We start from the raw sequence: 11926 nt of genomic DNA on the forward strand, positions 1-11926 counted from the left end.
GTAGAAACAAACCGAATGCATGTAGTGGTTGGCCTTTTGCTGTAGAGATTTTCTATTTACTAAATACAGTAGGCACTCATTCCATGTATGGGGCACATATATATTATTCATATGACACACAAACACAAGTAGACAAGACCTGTTTAGTTCAAACGCTCACTCGCCACAGCAAGGCACAGATCATGAGTGAGATGATACGAGCAGCGCGGCCAGATCTGCCTCGCGCGCGCGCCAAGTGTGCACGGCTCGCCTCGGACTACTGTCATTGTCATTGCGACTCCTCACCCTGCCTCCACATTGCCTCCTAACTTTCCTATGAATACTTCGACCTCGTCTAACATACCCAGTGGCATTAGATAAAGTCTCCACCACAATACTGTCGCCGCGATTGCGGAGAGGCTCTGATAAAATGGCTCACTCGCACACTAGCTCCGCTTTTGATCGCACTGATTCAATGCGCTCTAACTCGAACATTTTGTATAGAAGCAGGGGCGGATCTACCGGGGTGGCAAATGCCACCCTAAAAGAAAGCCTTGCCACCCCTGCTGCCACCCCAGTTGGCAGCAACGAATTAAAAGTTATGGCCAATTTGACAATTTACGAACGCGAATCTCCAATGTCCGACTGCAGTGAATTCGCTCCGTGCATAATATGACGACCGTTGACGTTCGTACTTTATTGTGTGGGAAAATTCTTCCGGCGAAAACTTCCGGTGATCTGACCGCGAGAGCGGGAGACAGCGAGAGCAAGAGACAACAGCGACCGAGTTCCATTACCAGAGAGATAAGTTTTCAACCCGACCAAATTTTTAAATGCATATCATTTTCAGTGTATTTCACCTGTGCGTTTCTATGCTTTATATTACTGCATTTATTTTGTGCAAGTGAGATGAGTAAAGAACATCTGTTTCATATATCATTATCTGTCTGGTGTTTATAAGCAGTAGCCTACAGTATTTTACTACGTGTAAAATATACACAAACTTAGCTATATTAAGTTGTTTGTGTACAGTTAAAAATATAAATGTAAAATATATGTGATAATAATATTGATCGAGCAATTGATGTAAGTAAGTAAAAATACATGCGCAGAATTAAGAAAATATTATTTAATATTTATGGAGATAAATTTTAGCCTATCATAAAGCAAACGTGTGAATGTTCACAGGGTATTTTATTTAACAACTCTAATCGTAGTTGTAACTCTATATTTACAGTAGGCATAATTGTCATTGCGTATGTATGCAGCATGAGTCCAATACAATCTTCTGTTCGTGAACAGTTGTATTTCATTCATTAATCTGACTAACGTTATGCATCCGTGCATTTAATTGCCATTGGCTCGTGTGATAGTAATATGGATCTTAGTAGTATTTAAATTATATAATTGATTCTATAAATTGATTCTTGTTGGGTGCTCAACAAAATAATATATATAAAAAAGGTCGGCACACCTTGGCTCCAAAAGTTAAACGCACCCCTGCCTTTATACTCACACAGGGCTGGACTGGCCATAATGTTATAACTATTATTATATAGTAGTGTAATGTAGACAGACACTATATCACAACTAAAAAGAGTTTTGAGTTTTTCTTTGTTCAATTTGCACACTGAAAATGGGTTGGAGCTCTTTATTTTGAACTCTCAAACTGCACCAGATTGATGAATTTAACGTTAAAAAGCACAAAATTTTCTTACGGGGGAGCATGCCCCCAAACCCCCCTAGAGGGACAGAGGTGCACTCTGCACTCAACACAGATTTCCCAAAATACTATGGGAAAAACCGGTATTGCTATCCCAATGCAGTTTTAGGATTCATCACTGTGGAGTATAGTTCAACTTAGTAGTTATTTCATCTGTTAACTCTTACTCAGTGGTTTTTATAGGAGTTGGTATACATATTCAAGGGAGTGCAAAGTTCGGTTGTGTTTATGATTATATGTAGTGGGCCAGTCTGGGCCAAAATGCCCGGGCCGATTTTTTGTCCCAGTCCAGCCCTGTACTCACAGGTGACCCCAAACCCCACCCCACAAAACAGATACAAATAATGCCCTTTTGTAGTGTGTATACATACGATTTCTCATCAAACTGTGTTAACTGTGATTAAATTCAGTAAACAGTCATATCTGATGAATGTGGGTGTTGCTACCAAACTGCCCTATCCTGTACTGTTAGGTACTGACTTCCCTGTACTAGCTGAATTGGTGCAAGAGACTGTATGGTGTGGTGTTGTCACGAGAGCCCAAGCAAAGCACCTTATTCAGGTTCCACAGCTCCAAGAAATAACACCAGACACATTGCAAGAAATGCCCTTCAGCTCTGAGACTAGTTTAGGTGAGTCACGGCCTACAGAGGAGGAAAGGCTGCAGAAACACAGGGAGTGGGTTGAGGGGTTGTGGGAAACTTCAGAGCAAGCTGAGGAAGGGGCAGAAGAACCCGAACTCACTAAAGCCAACTTAGTTGTCCCTGGTAATCTAGCCCAACTTCAGCGTGAGGACTTAACCTTGACTGAATGTTTAAAACAGGCTGAGGAAAATGAGGGTGTTGTGTCTTTGCTTGGTGAGACTTTTGCGGTACAAAATAGTCTTTTGTACCGACAGAGTAAGGAAGACGGACTGCAGCTGGTATTACCTAAGGCATACAGGAAGGAGGTATTAGAACTTGGGCATTCTATTCCCTGGGCAGGTCACTTGCCTTTTATGAAGACGTTAATGCGAATTGCAAAACGATTTTACTGGCCAAAGATGTACAGTGAGGTTAAGGAGTTCTGTAAATCTTGTCCAGAATGCCAACTCACTACTGGCCGTACTCCTGCCTACGCACCCCTTATACCACTTCCTGTAGTTGACACTCCTTTTAACCCTCTGGGGTCTAAGGTGTTTTTGGGGTCCTTGAGATGTTTTGACATGTCCTGACATTTGTGCTTTTTTCAGTTGCTTATAAACATATTAATGGCAGATGTGTAATTACACTCTATTTAGCACACACAGGGCTACCATAATATGTGAGCAACATGTATGTACATATTTGTATTTTTGAGAGAATATTGTTTATGCATGGTTATTGAAAAAACTAAAAATTCAAGTTTCTGAAATAAGGCCACAAAACACATATTGATTATTTCTTCACAAGACTTTTGAAAATTGTATCACATAGCCTAGAATATTTGCTCCAAAACTATGTGAGAATCATCCTGACTACTCATTCAGATAAGTCAATAAAGTCTTTTAGAATGTGTATGACGTGTTTTGTTTGAGAAAGCTTTATGAGAGGAGGCGTGATCTCTCATTAATATGTATGGCATTTCACACCTGAGAAAGACAAAGACCCTCCCATAATGGCCCTATCAGGTGCTATCAGGCCCTATCATTACGAGGAGCCTTGCACAAAGAATGAGGAGATTTAAAAAAGAATGGCTTTTAGATTGTTTGGATTTATTTACAACACAACATAATCCAAAGACACACAACAAAGGACAAAAAAGCACATTAGTAAACACACTGATCTAAAGACAGAGGCTTGAACAGTCACACAACATTGTCCCATTCCTGAAACATATAGTACATACCTGTCATTTCCACGGTGTTTGATTTTTCATTTTACCATGTTCATGTACAGAGACTGTTGAATGTTGAAGTCAGCAGGACTCATCAGTGGCATATCGTCCCTGTAAAAATAAAATAAAATAAATAAACACCTTTGAACATGCTGATATAAAGAGAAACTATATGGCTGCACGACTTTGGGCATGCATTGTAGATTTTTCTGGTTAAAATTGTGATTTAATTATATATATATATATATATATATATATATGTATATATATATATATATATATATATATATATATATACACACACACACACACACACACAGTGCTAAGAATAAGTGAACACACCCATGCTAAAGTTGACTACCCTTCACAATATAGACATGGTTTTATTTCAGTTAGCCTAACTGAACATTTATACATAAATAATATATTGTATTTAGACAGTATCACATATTTTACCGGAGGCTGAAATATATTTCACTAAATCATTATATAACCTAAGCAGTTATTCGCAAACAAAATAAATTACGCATAAGGCAGTATTTTAGTATGATAATCAGTGTCATAAGCTAATCAAAACTATATATATTTAATATACAAATATGTTTAGAGAGTAATATCACATTTAAAAAGTTAACACGAGCGTATACACGAATGTTAGGGATATTGTGAGGCAATCTTTTCTGTAAGATGTCAAAAGCTAGGCAAAATATAGTCTGAAAATTCATTTGAACTCTATACGATCAGAAAAGAAATTATAAAACAACTTACTCCGAACTTGTAGGCCTATCCTCGGCGGGATCAATTCGTTCTTCAAAATGCAGCCGTTCGTCGTCGGAGTTACAATCTTCCTCTGAGGAAAAGGTGAATTCTTCATCGCTGTCCAGAATCATCTGAAGGAGTAGCGTGCCATCCCTTAAATCGCAATGAACTATCAGTGAATCTGATGGAGAAACTTCGTGTTTTTATCCCATTGATCGCTGCTGGGCGTGTGCGATGCATAACGTTAGATCACCTATTTACCATGTGAAAAGCGCTGGGGGCGTGGCGGGCTCAGCTAATTAAAGATAATGAACTGAGACCGAAAAAACTGTACCTCTCCTTGGTTTCAAACGAATTACATAAACTGGAAATATTTCTTTTTTAATAAATTGCTTCATTTAAAAGAAGAGAATACAAGCTTCAAAAAGACACATGTCTCGTATCTCTGTGACAAGTATTGACTTAGTTACAGTTCATTTTTCGGACGTGTTTCAGAATGGACTTCACTGACAGAGAGAACGCAGAACGCGCATCATGTTTATTTTTCTTTATTTGGCGAAAAGCACAACACTTTGTTTTTATTGTGAGTATCCACAAAAAAAATAGACACTTAATAGGATCGATTGATGTATAACACTTATATGTACGATCAAAATCAAGTATTTTGAGTCTCTTTTGCACTGATAAGGAAAAAAGCGAGCAGATCACGCCGGCGTGATTGCCGACCCCAGAGGGTTAAGAGAATAGGAGTTGACGTAGTTGGGCCTGTGGAAAAGAGTCAGAGAGGGAACCGATTTATCTTGGCTATTTGCGATTATGCTACCAGGTACCCTGAGGCATACCCATTACGAGAGGTCACAGCTAAGCAAATAGCCACTGTACTCCTACGATTTTTCTCTCAGGTTGGCATACCTCAGGAAGTGCTCACAGATCAGGGTCCAAACTTCATGAGCCACACCCTACAAAAAGTATATCAATTGCTGGGCATAAAGAGAGTACGAAGCACCCCTTACCATCCTCAGACTGATGGTCTTGTTGAACGTTTCAACCAGACCTTGAAAACCATGCTGAGGAAATATGTTTCTGAAACGGGCAAGGACTGGGACAAGTGGCTTCCATTCCTCCTGTTTGCATATAGGGAGGTGCCTCATGCATCTACAGGGTTCTCGCCATTTGAACTGCTGTATGCTCACCATGTCAGAGGGCCTCTGGATGTACTGAGAGAGAGTTGGGAGGCCACTGATAAACCAGACAAGAAAAACATTCTCTCCTACATATTAAAGATGAGAGAGCATCTGCAGAAGACAACAGTCCTTGCACGAGAAAATCTCCTGCAGTCTCAAAAACGTCAAAAAGAGCGGTACGACCGAACAGCCAGATCCCTTACATTTGAGCCAGGTGAAAAGGTCTTGTTGTTGTTACCAACGAGTGAGCTTAAACTGCTAGCTAAGTGGGAGGGCCCCTACCAAATAAAGATGAAAGTGGGTGCTGTGACATATGAGATCGAGATCCCATCCAGGACCCAGCCCTTGCAAATCTTACATGTTAACATGTTGAAGAAGTGGTATGCTCGTTCCACACAACAAGGACCTACATCTGAGGAAGTGGTGGAAACCACAACTGCTTTGTTCGTGAGATCCGTGGAGGGAGAGGAGGAAATAGAGGAACAATACCTGCCTGGTCGTCAGGGGAACAGTCAGCTGAACTTTGAGCACCTGGAAGATGGTCAAAGGCAGGAACTTCTACAATGCATCCCAGCCCAACTCTTTATGGAGACACTTGGCAGAACAAACGTTATCCACCATCACATCACACTCAAAAATCCTAAACCCATTCGTCAGCCAATATACCGGGTCCCAGAAAGACTTATGCCAGTTATGAAGGAGGAGTTGGAGACCGTGCAGAGCCTTGGTGTAATTGAACCTTCAACCAGTGAATGGAGCAATCCCATTGTCCTAGTGCCTAAGAAGGATGGCAGTCTCAGATTCTGTCTGGATTTCCGCAAGCTCAATAGTGTGAGCAAATTTGACCCGTATCCCATGCCAAGAGTGGATGAGGTAGTGGAGAGTCTTGGAAGAGCAAAGTATCTCACCACACTTGACCTCTGCAAGGGATATTGGCAGGTTCCACTAAGTTCGGAGAGCAAGGAGGTGACCGCATTTTAAACACCCTTTGGACATATTCAGTTCCGTGTCCTTCCCTTTGGGCTTCACGGAGCTCCGGCTACTTTTCATAGGATGATGGACCAGATTCTCCGGGGGACTGGGAAGTTTGCTGCAGCATACTTAGATGACATAATTATCTATAGCCAAACTTGGCAGGAGCATATGGGTCATCTGAAGGACATGCTACTGAGAATTAAGAGTGCTGTTCTAACCATCCGCCCAGACAAATGCACCCTAGCCAGGACTGAGACACAATACCTAGGGTATGTGCTGGGTCATGGAGTAACACGTCCACAGGTGGGGAAAGTGGAGGCCATCAAGAATGCAGAACGGCCAGTGACCAAGAAACAGGTCCGTTCTTTCCTTGGACTTGTGGGGTGGTACAGGCGTTTTATCCCCAACTTCTCTGAACGAGCCTTTACCCTAACTGATTTAACTAAAAAAGATAAGCCAAATAAAGTTGACTGGACTCAGGACTGTGAGATGGCTTTCCAGGACCTAAAGGACTCCTTATGCACAGAGCCTGTTTTACAGAGTCCCGACTTTAATAAGACTTTCACTGTACAGACCGATGCTTCTGAGCATGGCATTGGGGCTGTACTGCTTCAGGAAGGTCAAGGTCAGCTCCAACCGATTGCCTACATCAGCAGAAGGCTCCTTCCCCGTGAATCCAGGTATTCCACAGTTGAGAAGGAGTGTCTGGCAATTAAATGGGCATTTGACGCTTTACGATACTACCTGGTGGGACGCAAATTCACACTTGAGACTGATCACAGGGCATTGGCCTGGTTGGGCCGTATGAGAGACACAAATGCTCGTATCACCAGATAGTTTTTAGCCATACAGCCATTTGACTTTGAAATTTTGTACAAGGCTGGATCACAAAATTGTACAGCAGATTACCTCTCTAGGACACCTCAGATGTCTGAGGAAGGGGGGGAGAAATGTCACAGGTTAACCTGGTGACTCTGTAAACTTGGGCTTACAAACATACACCCATTTCACTGATACTGTGCATTGCCGGCAATATTAACAACTGTGTACACATCAGGAAAGTGTTATGGACTTTTTGTTTTGTTCAGTCTAAAGTTTGTTTATATAATATATAATAATTATATAATAATTTATATAATAATTACCTTTATTTTTCCACATATTTTTCACAAACCTTATTGCAGTTAAACTTCCCGGTTCCACTCCAACTGGTTGGCTTCCCTACACTGTTCATGACTCATGGGCAGGCGGCTCAGGACCCTGAAGTCCACAGGGTCTATGAATGTGTTTGCCTACGGCTTTGGAAAGAGTTTCAGCAAGCACGGAACAGGTCCAAGGACACACTAGGAAAAACTCTGCCAATTCCACAATCTATTGTGGTGGTATACAGCCACTTAAAACAGCCACTGGAAGACAGCAGAGTGGTTCTAGGACAGACTAACCTGGTTCTGGTCCCGATAAACACCACTACTATCTCCTCGTGGTGAGTCTTCTTTTGCGCAATACTTTTATACAAATCACAGTAGTATATCAAGATTGTACTTATAAAACCTTCCTGTACATGTTTCCTTTAAAAATTATACTAACTAAAGACAATAGGCTTTAATCCATTAAAATTGCTAACTTCAAGATGAAGAATGTTTCTCTTGCAGGCTACTAAGAAGACAGAAACGTGTGGACAGAGACATGCTGCTGCAGGGTACTGCACTGCCCAAACAATTATATTTGGCAAAGGAGTCACTTCCTGAGGTGCGTGCACTTCCAGCTGCTCCTGCACAGCATGGGCATGAGGCCATGGTATTTGAGGAGCCAGTAAATCAGGAGGGAGAGGCCTTAATTTGTAAGCGGATCTCCAACAGGTGCCCACTGCCCACCCCTCCTCCTGGATCTTACTCTGCATTTCCCATATACCCACCAGCACCACACTTTGCATTCTCCCCTCTTGGGTCCTACCCACCCTTTCCCAGCTACCCACCAGGTCTACCAGTGCCTCAGTCTACCCAGTTTATGCCCCCTCCCCAATTCCAGCCCCCTTCCCAATTCCAGCCCCCTCCCCAATTCCAGCCCCCTCCCCAAATCCAGCCCCCTCCCCAATTCCAGCCCCCTTCCCAGTTCCAGCCCCCTCCCCAGTTCCAGCCCCCTCCCCAGTCCCAGCCCCCTCCCCAGTTCCAGCCACCTTCCCAGTTCAAGTCACCTGATAACCTGCCACAACAAACTCAGCCCAGGCAGTGCATCTGGAGAAGGCAGAAAGCTGCCCAAGAGGATGAGGAGCGAGTGGGTAGGGGTGAACCACCACGAAAACGATTAGCAAAGGATATATATCACTATATCTGCAAGCAGTGTGGGCTGGCAAAAAATAAGACAACTGGCCACACTCAGCTGAAGGGCCGGTGGTATTGTCCAGCCTCAGGCCTTTCTATTGCACAGTGGAGGGAGAATGTACAGGGAGGTTTTTGATTTTTTTAAATTAGTGTATATAGTAGTTATGTATATAGTTAGGTTTTAACCTGGGTTGATGTCCTGGGCATAGACGTTAAACTGCATCCGGGCAGAGTGGGGAGGCTGTGCGTGGGGCTAGCTACATCCAGCTAACACCTATAAAATGCGTACAAGAAGCCGTGAGTACCTACTCTGTAACTGGCGAGTGCATGGTCGGCAACATAAAACCGAGCAGACCCCCCTCAAGGGAATTAGGGTGTCTAAGGCACTGGCACCAGGGTGCCGGTTGGTGTGAGTAGGGCTGGGCGATATATCGCATGCGATTGTTATGCGCATCTCGTCAGTAAAGCCGGTTCCTTGATTAGTAGTAAATCGCCTTCACCTGCTTTCAGATGGAGCGGCTTTTACTACAAAGAGCCGTATTTAACTGACAAGCTGAGCCATATCGCACTAATATCGCGGACGTATCGCCAGCGATATTTAATGCGATATGGCTCAGCTTGTCAGTTAACTACGGCTCTTTGTACACAGCAAAAACTCCAGTGTTAAATGAACACACCTGGGAGTGTATATGAGTCCACACTCAAGAGTGTTAAAGTTAATGAGATAATTAAGTGATTAATTGAGTGATGATTGAGCATTATTGAAGACACCTAAAGCAGAATCACTGAAGTAGAAAATCTCAAATTGTAAGCCACCGTTATGGCGATCATTGTTTGCTTTAGTTGGGCTCTTGACCCTTATATTATTAACTTTAGATTTAGTTTGTCTGTTGTATCAGTTGTTCAACTGCCAGTTGAACAAAGAAAAAAAAAGCATCTAATGGTGTTGGTTATGTTATGACAATCATCATTAGAACTTCATGTTTGTGATTTATGCTGTTGGTTACAGCATAACTGTGATTCTACATAAATATCCAGAATTTTAGATATAATATGAAGGATTTCTTAAATGTTTTTTTTTTTTTAAATCATTCTTTTAGGCACACACAGACGTCAAGATTCAGTCAATGCATCTCAACAATGGTGACGAGCAGAATATTCAATTAGGGAAAAGTAAATTACATAGACAATTCAGATCATAATTTATTCATACCGCAATGCATGATGGGAGCCATTGATGAGTTGTGATTGGTGGCAGCCACTGCAACATGCATCATTATTGTCACCACTGTTGAGATTCACAGGCTGATTATTGATGTCCGTGTTTTTAAATGCATTCTTTTGAAAGTGTTTTTATAAGAATGATGCTTATTAAAAATGTTGGATTATAAGAAAAATACTGATAATCATATGTTGAGAATCACAAAACTGTTACTAACAAGATAAATCAAGCTTTTTCAAAAAGCTTCATTTTTCAGATCACAGCGTGATTATGCCAAAACATAACCAACACAATCAGATCACACTTTTCTTTGTTCATTTAATTGTTATAAATCAATAACAGCAGACAAACAAAATTTAATTTAAATAAGTATAAGGCAGCAACTAAAGCAAACACTCATCGCCATAACGGTGGCTTACAATTTGTGATTTTCTCCTTCAGTGATTCTGCTTGTTAACATCAGGTGTCTTCAATAATGCTCAATCATCACTCATTTACTCATTAACTTTAACACTCTTGAGTGTTGATTTATCACTCATATCTGCATCATATCTTCCATCTGAAAGCAGGTGAAGGGGATTTACTACTTATCAAGGAACCGGCTTTACTGAAGAAATGCGCATAACAATCGCATGCGATATATCGCCCAGCCCTAGGTGTGAGTGATGGTGTGATGGTGCAAACACAAGATGGTATTCGGAAGAACCACAGGCATGGTCAACGGATGGCGTCAACAGCATGTAAGATGCTACTGCGGGGCAGCCTCCTCGCCAACCTAGTTGTTGAACCTTTGTGCACCACGTGCACGTGGTAACCGGCACGGAGGCCCAGAGAGGCAGTCTGGTGGGGGCACAACGCCAACGGCCTTTTTCACTGTGCAAGGCATCTTGACTGGAGGCGTAGGTAGAAGCCCTGTGGCAATGAGGGGAACGTAACATCAGCAGGCTGAAGTGGCTGGGAGCTGATAGCGGAAACCTTGCACACAGGTGGCTCACAGCTGATGGTCGCAGCATCACTGAATCCTGAGCGCCAGTGGGCTGGTTAATCCTGACCGGTTATCCTTCAGACCACTTGTTTTTGTGCACAGCGCGTGCCCTTGACGTGCTCTGGATGTTGGAGCGAATTGAAACTGGGACCTTCTTTGAGAGGTTCGAACCCTTAGAGAAAAGACTAAAAACGAAACGCTCCTATTTAGTTTGGAAGAATCTTGCTTCAGAGAGAATATGGTGCGTGTATATTTTCTAATCGCTAGGTGTACACTCGCTGGCTGTTACCTAGAGTGCCGCGGGCTAGCTATTTGCTCCAAACAACTGTGCCTTTGACGCAAGTTTACAATAACAATGAGAGCGCCGCAAGTCAACAGCATTGAAGCGTGTAAAGATGCTTTCCAGGCAAGAAGCAGTGAGTTTTTGTTCTTTTTCCTAGCATTATTGTCCTTTTATTATTATTATCAGTCTAATAGGCTGCATTCCCACAAATTCGCAAATATATTTTGACATAGCAGACGTTTTGACGGTCGTTCTGAATCGTCGAAGAAGGGAACGCGATACATTGGAAAATACTTTTTTTTTTGCCGCCAATACGATTCATTTTGTTGTGCGTTACCACGCTGCACGCACGCGTCACAAGGAAGAGCCCGGATAGCTCAGTCGGTAGAGCGTCAGACTTTTAATCTTAGGGTCCAGGGTTCAAGTCCCTGTTCGGGCGAACTAGCCTCTTTTTGTTGAGCGGTACGTTTTGCTGTTGAGTTCTTGCTCATCTACACTGGCCTCGGGCAGCGACGCTGCAAGGCAGCAAGCGAAACTACATGCCCCCTTCGACCAGCTTGTAGTCGTGGCCGAGTGGTTAAGGCGATGGACTTGGGGTCTCCCCGCGTAGGTTCGAATCCTGCCGACTACGTTGACAGCATG

General features: G+C 42.6%; 1 non-coding gene across 1 annotated transcript; it reads left to right on the plus strand.

Moving 5' to 3' along the window:
* Positions 1-11650: 11650 nt before the first annotated feature.
* Positions 11651-11723, plus strand: trnak-uuu (transfer RNA lysine (anticodon UUU)). Its single transcript has one exon. It is a non-coding gene; the product is annotated as a tRNA-Lys (tRNA).
* The last annotated feature ends 203 nt before the right edge of the window (positions 11724-11926 follow it).

The sequence above is a fragment of the Rhinichthys klamathensis genome, unplaced genomic scaffold, assembly GCF_029890125.1.
Source record: "Rhinichthys klamathensis goyatoka isolate OS25496 unplaced genomic scaffold, OSU_Roscu_1.1 h1tg000223l_1, whole genome shotgun sequence".
Lineage (NCBI taxonomy): Eukaryota > Metazoa > Chordata > Actinopteri > Cypriniformes > Leuciscidae > Rhinichthys > Rhinichthys klamathensis.